This window comes from Pecten maximus, chromosome 9 (genome assembly GCF_902652985.1).
Source record: "Pecten maximus chromosome 9, xPecMax1.1, whole genome shotgun sequence".
NCBI lineage: Eukaryota > Metazoa > Mollusca > Bivalvia > Pectinida > Pectinidae > Pecten > Pecten maximus.
This window is the reverse complement of record NC_047023.1, coordinates 34,805,148-34,817,997: the sequence shown is the minus strand read 5'-3', so window position 1 is coordinate 34,817,997 and position 12,850 is coordinate 34,805,148.

Sequence of the window (12,850 nt, the reverse complement as noted above, 5' to 3'; positions counted from 1 at the left end):
ATCTTGAGTTAAGAGTCGACATCCTTTCCTACCTTCGTTAATGAAGAACAGTTCCATTTCAACTCCTTTATCTTACTTTTTACCTGTAAATAGATTCCAGGCATACCCTGATTATCACAAGGTATCAATATCAGATTAGTGATAACAAACGATAATTATCATTTATGAACCTTAGTTATCACTTTAAATTTATCTTGAAATAAAATCAAAAATCAAGTGTCATTGATCATTTTACTATATTCATCGAGATTTCGCAGATTATCTGTGAAAATTTGTTCAACTGTGTTTCAAAGAGTATATAAATATACTTAAAATCAACCAAATTTACTTGAGGAATATAATTGTATCTAATGACGAGACTGCTCAAATAGACACTATCTCCAATACCTTAGTGATACTACAACCTTACTGAAATCGAGGAATCAATACTTTTTAAGTACCTTCCTATGTCCTGTTAACGCATTGTGAGTTGATGGTATAAATATCTGTGCCACACACGTATTTACACTCATCAGAAATCAAATTCACAGATTCTGCTCCATATGCTAATATTGTTTGTTTTGATAAATTTACCACAGTATGATGATCCCTGTTAAAATATTGTCCTGTTCCACTAAAATGTTACCTCAAATTCAGGTGCATGATTCACATATTAAGTTTAAGGAAATAATTGAACCGTACAGTATGTATACAAAATAATAAAAAAAATATATATATATATTCTTGGTTTTAAATGTTTCCACCCTAACCAATTAAAACTTCAAATAATAATAATAACATTTTAACTAAGATTTTGACTGTACATTTCATTAGATTTGATGCAAATTCTTGACAATGAAAAATACAATTAGCTTGGAATGTGTTTACTTTAATGTCGAAATGATATAAATCGATTAAAAGAAATATATAAAAAAAAATGTCATATAATTCCAATGATACACTGTATAGTAATCAGCATCACGTGTGTATTCTATTATCTTTATATTTTATTAACTTCTTGAGATCAAGGTGAAAGTTCAAGGTACAAAAAATTAATGGTAAATCGGAATATTAATTGAGAGAGTACACATGACATAGTCATAGATACATTTATCAATTACAGACCTTTGTTGAGGGTCAATATGGTGTGACAACCTGGTAGAATAAAATATTAACCGATATTTTTTATTCTAACTGGTCGGTATAACACCATTCTAACCGAATCAATGGTTCTATATTTTTATATTAGATATGAAACTTGTTTGAAAAAAAAGGATTAAATTTCTTTTGATAACAGGAAATTTACATAGGAGCATTGTGATGCCACTATGAGTATGCCGTCATAAACCCAATATTAACTCGGTGTTTCTACAAATATTGATATTTCCACTCAATTCAGACTCAATGAACCTACCACAGTTAACTCGAGTCATTTTTCAATGAACTATATCACGTCCGGCGTAGGAATACATTTGTCGAGCTTGGACTATTTTTTTTTTAATTCCTTTTCAAAAGTGATCATATTTATATGAAATAAATTCCTTTAAAACTAATATTTGTTTTAATTCGCTATTAAGTTTGTTCACGAAAGAAATCCTAAAAGTATTAACCATATGTAGACGAAGAGTGATGACGTACATTTTGGTAAGTGCTGTGGTAGACTTGCAAAAGTCCCTATTTGTCAAAGACAAAATATTGTACAAAATATCAAAAAAATATAAATATAAGGATTGAATAAAGTTATGTTGAGGTGTATGGGGTATAAACCTCAATAGGTCTTGAGACAAATTTATTATGAACTGCTTCAAGTATGGGGGTATAAACCTCAATAGGTCTTGAGACAAATTTATTATGAACTGCGAAAATAAATTTGTCTCAAGACCTATTGAGGTTTATTCGCAGTTCATCATAAATTTGTCTCAAGACCTATTGAGGTTTATACCCCCATACACCTCAACATAACTTTATTCAATCCTTAAATGCCTTCCAACAACTATTTGTCAGAAAAATTCATATCATAACCGTTGGTATATTGGTAGTTTTCTTCCAACAACTTTTATCAATGCAATTTGTTTCACATCCTTTTTCAAATGGGTTTCCAGACAATTCATTCCTCGCGATTGATTAGTCGGTGTTCAAATGATTTGGTATTGCATCAATTTGATAGACAGTATGATAAATCTATTTGAAAACGGTTTGTTCTATGTTGGTAGTAAATTTGGTTTGAAATTAAGCTGTAACCTTCACTTTTGACTCAAATGAGAATATACAATATAATCAAATATAAATGTTCCTAATTTACCTTCAAGAATATTATACCGAAAAATAAATTTGCCACAGAAACATGATTTATACAACTATTCAATTTCAGCAATCCACAACTCAACGATAATTTCTTCCTTAACGAGATTATTCCCTAATTATTTCTTTACTTAAAATTTCACCTTATACAGGGAGCTGACCTACTGTTTCCAACACACCATGTGAAATCTGTATACATTTGTGTAGCATATGCATAAATATGGTTAAAAAGTATCTAAAGATAGTAGATGGCATTAATCTGTTACCAGCTATCATTATACAATATGAGGACCTAATCCAGTGTTAACATAAACTACGTAGGTCAACAAGAATATATACTGCAATTTGAATAACAAATGTATTTATTCACTTAAAGATTAATTTTGGAAGAGCTACTAATTCGTGTATAGGCAAATTTTGATTTTCCTGACTTTCTTTCTGGATTTCAATCTTTTTGTCCTTAACATCACTACCGAGTCCTAGAAGGACGAAACAGATGTAGGAGTATCGTGCAGTTTTATTTTTATTGTTCGACATACACTTTATGTTTTTTATACAATCAGATATCTTCCCATTCGGCCTAGTATGGCAGTTGCTGTTGATGACAGACAATTACACGGAGAGAAAAAACATGTCGCATCATGCAACGACTTACTTTTTTTACATTGCTGTAAGCGATAATCAAAAAGGTCATTCTAATAAAAAAAAAAACCAAAACAGAAAAATCAGGTTGGTGTCATATATAGGTGTCATATCGTGCCGGAAATAGTCGACTGTTATCAGAACGCGATTGAAAATAGAAGCATGGTCAGCTTGATAAAGAATAATTTGAAAGTCAAATCGGTCAATCAACAATGTTGTTTGCTTTAATGTGATTACCGTGAACACAAAACAAAACGTTAAAAACAGCACCTGACTTTAGAACAAATAGGACAAAGATATTGATATCAAGCATTAAGCGAGTACAGTTTGAGTTATGTATCGTTATTCTTTTCGTAGATAATTTGTGTTCGAGAAAATGTTAACGTTGATCGATACCATACATGCCTTGATTGTTTTCATTCATGCTAATCTTGGGTCTGCATAGCGCGGTATGGCAAAAACCAGAATTCTTGTTTGGATCCGACTTTAATGTTCAGGTTAAGCGTTTGTCGCAACATGGCACTAGAGCTAACATTAGTAAATAATTACTAAAGGAAAAGACTCCTGTCAAAACTGTAGTTGGGTCAAAATCAACAACACAGATTCTACATATTTCGTGATTGTCCCAATTAGAACTAGTTTGAAGGTATTAAAATTCGCGCATCGAGCCTTGTTATTCTGCATTAAAGTGATTATATACATCCGTGTGTATATATACATATTCGGGAGTATTTATCTTCAAACTATACTACATGTACTGATCTATGTTTTGGATCTTATTCTTTCCTTTTGGATAAGGCTAAAATGGAATGAATCAACTTGTAAGTCTTTATGATTGAATTCACAATTGAAAAAAAACACAGATATCATATTGAAATTGTATACTGTTAATGGATAGTGGATACACATGTATGGGTTTATTACAAATATAGTTCACGTATACAGTTCCACTAATACTAAACATTAGATAAAATAATCTACCATTAAGTAATTTTACAATTTCAATGTGGAAATAGTATTAATTAAAAAATAGAAATATGAATATAAATGATATATGATATCACTGCATGATTTCCTTTCGTCATTTTAACATAAATTATTTTCTTCTGCTGCCAGACGCATTCTCAGGTTACATCTGAAGGCTGTTCATGCATCCTACCATTGGCCTAACATAAGCTTCATACATATATACAGCATTTGGCGTGAAGCCATGACAAATCGATAATAGCAGGCCAATAGCTGTGTTGGTTTCCGGTGCTGGGTCATCGCGCGTTAACTCAATCCAATGCATCAGATGTATTCTATATATCATATAAATATATAAAATATATTCTATAAATAAGGATTTTGTCACAACGTTATAGATTGCACTAAACATAAATAAACATATATTCATTATAAGGGAACATTATAGTGTTTACAATATTAACGCCATGTGTCATTCCATCCTTTATCAAAGGCAATGTGTTTAATAAATTTACACCACATCGCACATTATACAAATAAAATTATTAATACATTCAAATTACTCCCAGTTATATTATACTAGTATTGGAACAAATGAATAAGTATTTGGCTTAAGCACATTCACGTGTGTAGTAGTGTATACAAAGATACACTTAACTGGTGCGAGCCTAGAACGACAAACACTAAACTTAAAACAGGTCTTAAGATAACATAACCTGTCATCAAGACCCCATTGTTCTAGCAATGATATCTATTGACAATAGTCTTAATTAAGAGGATTGAACAGATATATTGTACATAATGAAAACGGCAACGTTCATCAGTTTTGACTTTCTTAGAATCTTCAAGATGGCAAATACGTGGGAAATAAGTGGTTCGAACAAACGAAACTCCAATAGGTTATCGTCATTCAGAATGTCGTTGAATAGTCAAGGTCGCACAAACAATTTTTTCCAACGAACATATTAACTTTGAAGCTGTCTTCATCCGACAAATAGACCATGTTGTATGTGATTGTTCGCTTGGGTCCTCAAATGGAATGTATGATAGTATACAAAATTAGATAAATACTCCATTAATATACTGATACTAATGTACATTAATAATGTAAAATTGAAATCCAGTAGGTTAATTTCAAACACTTCAAAAGCAAGTGTTTTGAATATATATACATGCACATGTATAATTATATTATAAATGTGAATCAGAAGAGATAGATATTGAGAAAAAAACCGGTTACAGCTGTAAACGCATGGAAGAGTCCTGAAATACAGAGCGTATTTTATGCTTTGTTGAGTAAAGCGGTTTATTACATTTTTACCAGTGAAATACAAGAAATGTTAACTTGATAAAACTTATATCATCACTTCTTACATTTTATGTCATCCTTTTGATGATATAATCTTGTTTTTTACGCAGCAAAATGGTGCTTTCTCTTCACCGCATTGAAATACGCCGATTTTTCGGTTCAGATCTAAATGAAGTGAAGTCAGATATTCAACGGGAAACGATTCAATATCCCCTATATATAAACATTGAGAGAATAGATAAATATGACGTCAGCAAAATTTGTGTTCACAGAAAAAAACTATTTGATTCATGATGGAGATTTTGACTGTAAAGAAGTCAATACAATGCGGTTCTCTATAGTTTTCACTTAACAAAGAGATACTGCGATGATTGAAGTTAAATTACTACGTGTTTTATACCAGGGCAGTGACGTGATATTGACAGGCCCGTTTGTATGGAATCTACTGTCAAAGGAAAAATCAATCACTCAATAAGTTAATAATTGACTGTTTGTACAAATGAGATTTCATCATTGTTACGGTATTGAATTTTATTCCTAGCACAGGAGGCATCTCAGCTAGGGCAGTCCCTGCTCTCATACGTCCATCGATTACTTCTCCAGACAAAAGAGGCTTGAAAAGGGAGAGAACCATTTCAACTCGTTAACCCCTAACTTGAGCACACTGTAGTGTCAACAACCGGAAGTGCTTTGAAAACGGGTGTGTGGTACCGGAAGTGTAAGGAAACGACTCAATTCTATAGGTGCCAAAAACGAAGTAAATATTGCATACACTATACCGGTGGTGTAAGAACAATGTAGTCCTTTTAACAAAAGTCTGACACCAGAAGGTATCAATACATACGACTTAATCGATATGTCAATGTTCAATTCTTAAATATAAAGCAAAACTGTCTTCACTGAACACTGAATAAATCAGACACTGACTAAACATTAGAGGGGTCATATTGTACTAATTATTGTCCTTTTTTTTTTGTCAGAGTAAATATTTAGGTCTCATAGGGTTTATGTGTTTATAAATCTTGATGTAAGCATATAAAGTCTAATACTATAAATTATTTGCAAATTATCAGTTCGAATAACTAATTCAAAAGATTGTAGAGGTAAACTTGATGTGCACTCAGAAGTACCATGAACTCCCTTTATACATCAATAACACCTATCTAAGCAATGATATCGGTAGTGTGTTGTACAGAGAGTGCACTCTATGAAACCAGTGCTGTTTATACATTGATACTTAGATGTTAGTGTGATGTCGTATTTGCGGCAAATGTTAAGAGGGTGAGGAAAATATTTAAAAACAAAATATCAGGTGAATTCTTATGCCTACTTAATTTATTCTATTAACAATAAAATTCGATACTTGTACCAGGTATTTAGTTAATGTATTTATGTATGTAATCTATTTATATTAATCACGGTTGTTAGCCCGGATGGAAGCGTTCGAGGGGTCTTACTGTGGGATGAAACCAGAGTACCGGAGAAAACCCATGCGGTCGGGCAGATGACAATACCTTTCCATGTCCGATCAGGGAATCGAACCTCGGCCGCCTAGGTGAAAGGCAAGTGTGTTACCACTGTGCCACCAACCGACCAAGTATTTAATTATGGAGAGACATTAGAATTAATTCAAAAACGTCGCCTTCATTAAACAGAACTAATGTTCAGTCGTAAAGTATCTAAAAAAATTGATATCATTAAAGAATTTAAATTAAAATCAAACGTATTCCAAATGTATTTCCAGTATTCAACCTGACATAAATTTCTACGAAAATACTGCCTAAACATAAGTTTGTCTATATTGATATCTTGATAGTCTCAACGCCGTTCAGAAAGGCAACAGAGATGTAAACGAATAGTGTGAATCTGCTGTTAGTATGTAGATCCATAACGTTAGCTTTCTTCACGCATATAGTAACGAAATCCTTAGTGAGGCGAATAAATATTAACAACAAAAGAATAACTACAACTGAATCTGTTCTTGGCTATACAACAATACTTGTTATATTCCTGCTGCCTGCTTTACTGTGGATTAGACTTTGGATGAGGCGTGTGAAGGTATGGACGTTCAAGGATCCTACAGTACGTAGTGCCAACACACACACACACACACACCAGAACAGTGGGCAGTGGTCCATAGTACTATCGACAGACAGGCATGGATAAATTTTCGACTTCTGCTGGCAAATGTTGACATGAAATTTACAGATATCTTAGTTTGGCGAGAGCGTGTTTACTTTGTCCTGTACAAATGCGATTGAGCCAATATTGATTAAAAAGTGACAATTATAGACAAACGTGAAAGATTTTTGCGGAACAAATTTTGACATTTTAAACATTGACATACCTTCAATATACACTGGGTAAGAAGTATAGGCCCGCTCTCTACACCAGTACAAAAGTAGTTTTATTTAAACACGTGCATAACACGTCCACTAAAATATCAATTATATTATACATTTCATCGATTTAAATAATTCAAATGTTTGCTTTTGTCTCTCTTCATAATTCCACCAGTTTCAATTCGATTCGTTGAATTAAAGTGTTTACATTCGATTTAGATTATGTAATATCATCGTGGACCATTTCAAGTGTGCAGAGATGCAGTTCTACAATTGACGGAAATTAATCACAAGGAAACAACCTCTCAACCTCCCTAACAATACAACTATTTCCCTACGTGGGTAGAATGGAAAGCAATGAAAAACATTTTCATCTGTGAATCTATATGCTTCTATCCAATTAATTTATTGAACTATCAATTCAGGCAAATTGAATAAAACGAACATTTTCTGTAATTATTTTTATAGTTATCATTAATTATTTGAGAAAAAAATTGCGCACAGAATTATCAGCCTGAATTGGATGAAATAATGCCAGTTGGTATAATCCATAGTCTATATCTATAATAACCCTTTTGAACTGCCTTGAAAACAAGAGGATTGGTGCTAACGTTTATCTGAGAGTATCATAGGGGTCTAATAATAGTGTGAACATTTCGCAATCCATGCTTGTTGTGTTGGTGTCATATAGCGGTCTCTTGGGGAGAAGTACGAGAACAACACCTTAAATATTCGAAATAATCTTTATAACTTTAGCATACAGCTGTTGCATTCTTGACTTCCTTGCAGAGCCCAAAATTGCAAAAATTTCAAAAGTCCTATAAGAAACACTTGGTTACATTTATTTGTAAAAGTCTAAATTATCAATATTATCGAACGTTAAAGTAACTTGCTTTATTAAGAACAGTATATGAGACATCCTGTCAATTGTAGACTGGTTTCCAGCCTCTTTGTATCTTATAGATATATTCCTTTTTAAGCTTATCTTCCCCTCAGTGGAAACTGATTTATCTAAGCGCTCATACCACACAGAATGTCCCGTTTCTCTTTATACGTTGCATAATTAAAGAATAAGTAGTTTACAACATGTCCAATGAGCTTTTTACCATCTAGGAAACAAAGGTTAGGATTCCTCATGAGGAACCACCTTCATATGACTTCAGCTATCGCGAAAACGAAACGCTCAATATGATTTCTTTCATTATCTTATATGTCTCATCTTTAGATATTCTAATCCATGGTTTATATTATCAATGTCCGTACTAGTTCCAGAAGTTATGACTCCATAAAACTATCCATTACCATTGTTTAAAACCTAAAACTCAAGAATTTTTTATAAGATGATTTCCATAGGGATGTATCTGTATCTGGTGTCCGTAATTAAAATGTGTTAGCGGAATAGAATCAAATCAACCCATCTCAGCCTCTGGTCTTTGGTTAGAGTGAGAGATTGTGACACATTTCTGTATAGAGTAGACGGATGAGGCAGACCCCCTACAAAGATACTAGTCGGCCATTGACGAGATATCTAGATATAGATAGTGTATATTCAAGCTGTAAAAGTATGTGTGGTGTACTGATGACATGATATAGACATACACTGATAGTCATTATTGGTCTTAAAGATATGTTTTAGCAACTTGTTTGGCCTTATAAAGATAACTATATACAATGTATATATATAGAGTATTTTTTATATTTGTTTTGCTGTCTTGCACATTTGTTCACATATTACATATTATTTTGTTTTGTAAGTTTTTTAATTAACTAACAGATGTATGTATTTTCATTTTATGAATTTTGTGTTTTCAATACACATCAGATTTTTGAAAGTCATCAAGATTGTTTATATTAAATATTGAAAGAGCTTCGGTAAAATAAGAAAATACCAGATCCTCGTTTGACCAATCTCATCTGAAATGGAAACTTGTAAGATCATCTTTATCTGAACTAAACGTCCATCAAAATGTTTAATTTTAGACAAAGTGGGAATTATGGCTGTGTTCTTAAATTAACTTTTTACAATGTAAATTGCACGTGTTTTACCCGAGATCCTGTTTCAGGGATGTCTTTCACATTTTCTTGTAAACTGTACCGAGAGCCAACAGGTTACCATTTGAAATACCGGAAGCCAGAAAATGTAATATTTCATTTGCAGGTGAAACGAAGCATCTGAAGGTAATACATCTACCTGTCGCCAGTTTGATTTCGCTGCCGTCGTTTTTGTGACCAGACACTCCGGTGGCATGTGTCGATATCATCCATCTTTGTTCTCCCTTTAGCGGTATCAGGCAGGGCGACGATCCCGTTCTGACGTTATTCATTATCTGTACTGTTACGCTTTGTCTAACATCTCTAACACTTACCCATAAACACTCCATGAAATTGTGAACATTTCAACGAAAAAAATGTAACTACTTCTTTTATCAACATCTAGTTCTTTTATGTGAAAAACCTATAAGGGACGTTTATTGCGAGCATTTATTACAATAATTTTGCCTTCGGGGCAAAATAGAGGTGACAAATAGAAATATGTGAGTCTGATTCGGACAAATTCTTAGGAAAGATGTTGTTGTTCCTTGCAATGACCTTATCAATTTCAAGCATCTTAACGACCTGGAGCAAGATTCATCATAAAGATATAATCTGTATCTTTTTGGCGCTCTATCTACATATCTTTTTCTATTCTTCACTTGTCGTTCCATTACGTGAAGGCGGTTTTACTAGATTTTTGGATGTGATATGTAAATGCAGGAGTCATAAAACAGTTGCAAATAGCACAAGTCTAGATATTTTACGGAGCCTACATTAACAGGCGCTATTGACACATGTCAATCATCGAGTTTATTGTTAATAACTTTGTTCAATGTGATTGCTATCAGAACATTGGTGTAGATTTCGATAACGAAAGCAGTCGCAAACGTGACACCAAACAAAACATATACAAATATTTTATGAGAGAATCAAGAGGGAATAAAGATGTTCATATTGAGCAATAAAATGAATATCAATTACATGGCAATATTGTCTGTCCTCGTTTGACACACACTGTAGTTCTTGATTTTATTCAACATCTTATACAATGCCAGGTGTCGGCCTATTTCATGTAAGATAATAGATACGATATGAAAATGCTGTTGATTTCTTTCTTTTGGTTGTTATATCTGGTTAGTGTTAATGTATTCCATCTGTTAACATTATATTTTCATTGTATAGTTTGCTTAATATGCTTTAGTTCAGCATCAAGCTCTCTACTCCAAAGTAGCGTCCAATGCTCCTTAAAAGGTGTGAATTAATTATTAATGCCATGATTAATACTTTGAGAACGTGGCATTACATTTTACTTTAGTAATAACCAAGAAACGGTACAGTATGCTAAGCACCGCATTATGTTCCCGTCATATGCAAGCAACTGGTCGCCGAAGACTTCCTGATAATACCTTTATTCATTAATATAGTAAAAACTGCAAAATCCACCAAATGATTATGACGACTATACTATCTCTAAGAAGGGAGAAGAAATCTTCTACATGAGTTTGAAGATTAAAACCTTCTGGATGTGGATGATCAATAAAAGTTACATACCAATTTCTATCTATAGATTTATTTATGGAGTTCACTCCTTTGTTTAGATACTTATTCTCTTTTTATTGTAATGTTTCTATTGTGTTTTCTTTAGAACATATACCATGTACTTATTTCCCAAGGCATCCAGACAGAAACTCACGTACATAGCGATGGCGTCTAGCCAATATTCAATCGCGTTTTCAAACTGAACTATTCGTCATGTTGGTCTTACATGTAGCAAGTGAAGAACTGAAGATTTGCCTCGAGTTTGTTTTATTTTCTATTCTATTTAAAAAAGAACAAGTGTCTTTACAAGAACCTTTTCAATGCAAAGCCGCATAAGTCTTCACGACCAGTGGAATTTTCGCGAATTTCGAATTAAGCCGACTTGAGCCTTTTTGTTCGCTAGAAGAGATACTTGACAATAGTGTCTGACGAAAAGATTTAAAGGAACTGATTCCTTAGAGAAACACAGGTGTTTAGACCAAGCGGTCGGCCATTGTAGACTATAACATACAGAACCAACACTGCATGTTCCGCCTAAAGGCCTTGGCATGTGAAGAGTAAAATAATATGGAAAGATTTACCATTATATTGCTTTATAATCTCCCACTATTAAACCTTAGGAGAACGGCGGTCAACCAAAAATATATATACTCTATGAGAAATCTTGATGAATGAAAATCTCAAGTGTCCATGAAAATAAATCTTGAAGACTCGGTACACGAATTATTTACACAAATTATTCACACTGAATAATCTCTACCTATTTTAATCCATGTTGCACCCCGAGCCTAAGAAGTTAAACACACGATTTTGGATTTGTTATTCTACTCGTACTACAAACCATAAACCGTATAATTCAAAAAGACCAAATCATTTATAAATAATATGCAGTCAAAACGACTGCGAGATATGTATTTTCTGAACAGATATAAAAATTAAGAATTGATATATTTTTAAACGTGGGGGAGCAAAATAAAGCTAAGAGGATTAAAATTACAAAGTGTATATCTATGACTATTGAACAATCTTTACGTGTTGACAGTTTAGACTGTATTTTCCTTAAGAATTCTATAAATAGATTGATTATCAAAGTAGTTCACGCTGACTGATTTTTGGCTTATTGGAACCTTTGCTGCTATTTTGACAATCACTAATTCTAAGTGTAGAAGGATCAAATTTAAGATAGTGACATTGAAATGACAAGAATAAAACACGATTAAAGCTTTTTTGTTTGTTTGTTTGTTTGTTTGTTTTTTGTTCTTTCCATTTACATTGTACCTGAGAAGTAAATTATGACCTCTAACTATTTATATATATATAGGTTGAGTGTATCATTAGTCTGGATACTTTGGTTGGCATGCTGTGGAGTCTCGCTAGTCGTATATTGTATTGTGGACTGAAGAGTTTATTTCCTGTCAATAGTATTCGATTAAGACTCGTGTCTTGCTAAATAAACATTGGATAATATTTTCTCTAAGATTTTCGCCTGAAGCTTGTTCCAAAAGTTTTAATTCAAAAGCGCATGAAAAAATTATTCCGAGAATCTTGATATCCTAAACAAGAAATGAACGGTAATACAAGCACAGTAATACAGCTATAAGCATAGATAATGTAAATGTAACTAACCTTCTAAAAATAAACAGTTCTTCAAAGAATTTACTTCTCAAATGGAGCCAATATATTTGATATTAAGTGCGTTCGATCCCGAGCAGACGAAGAGTCGCTAATAAAATTTGAA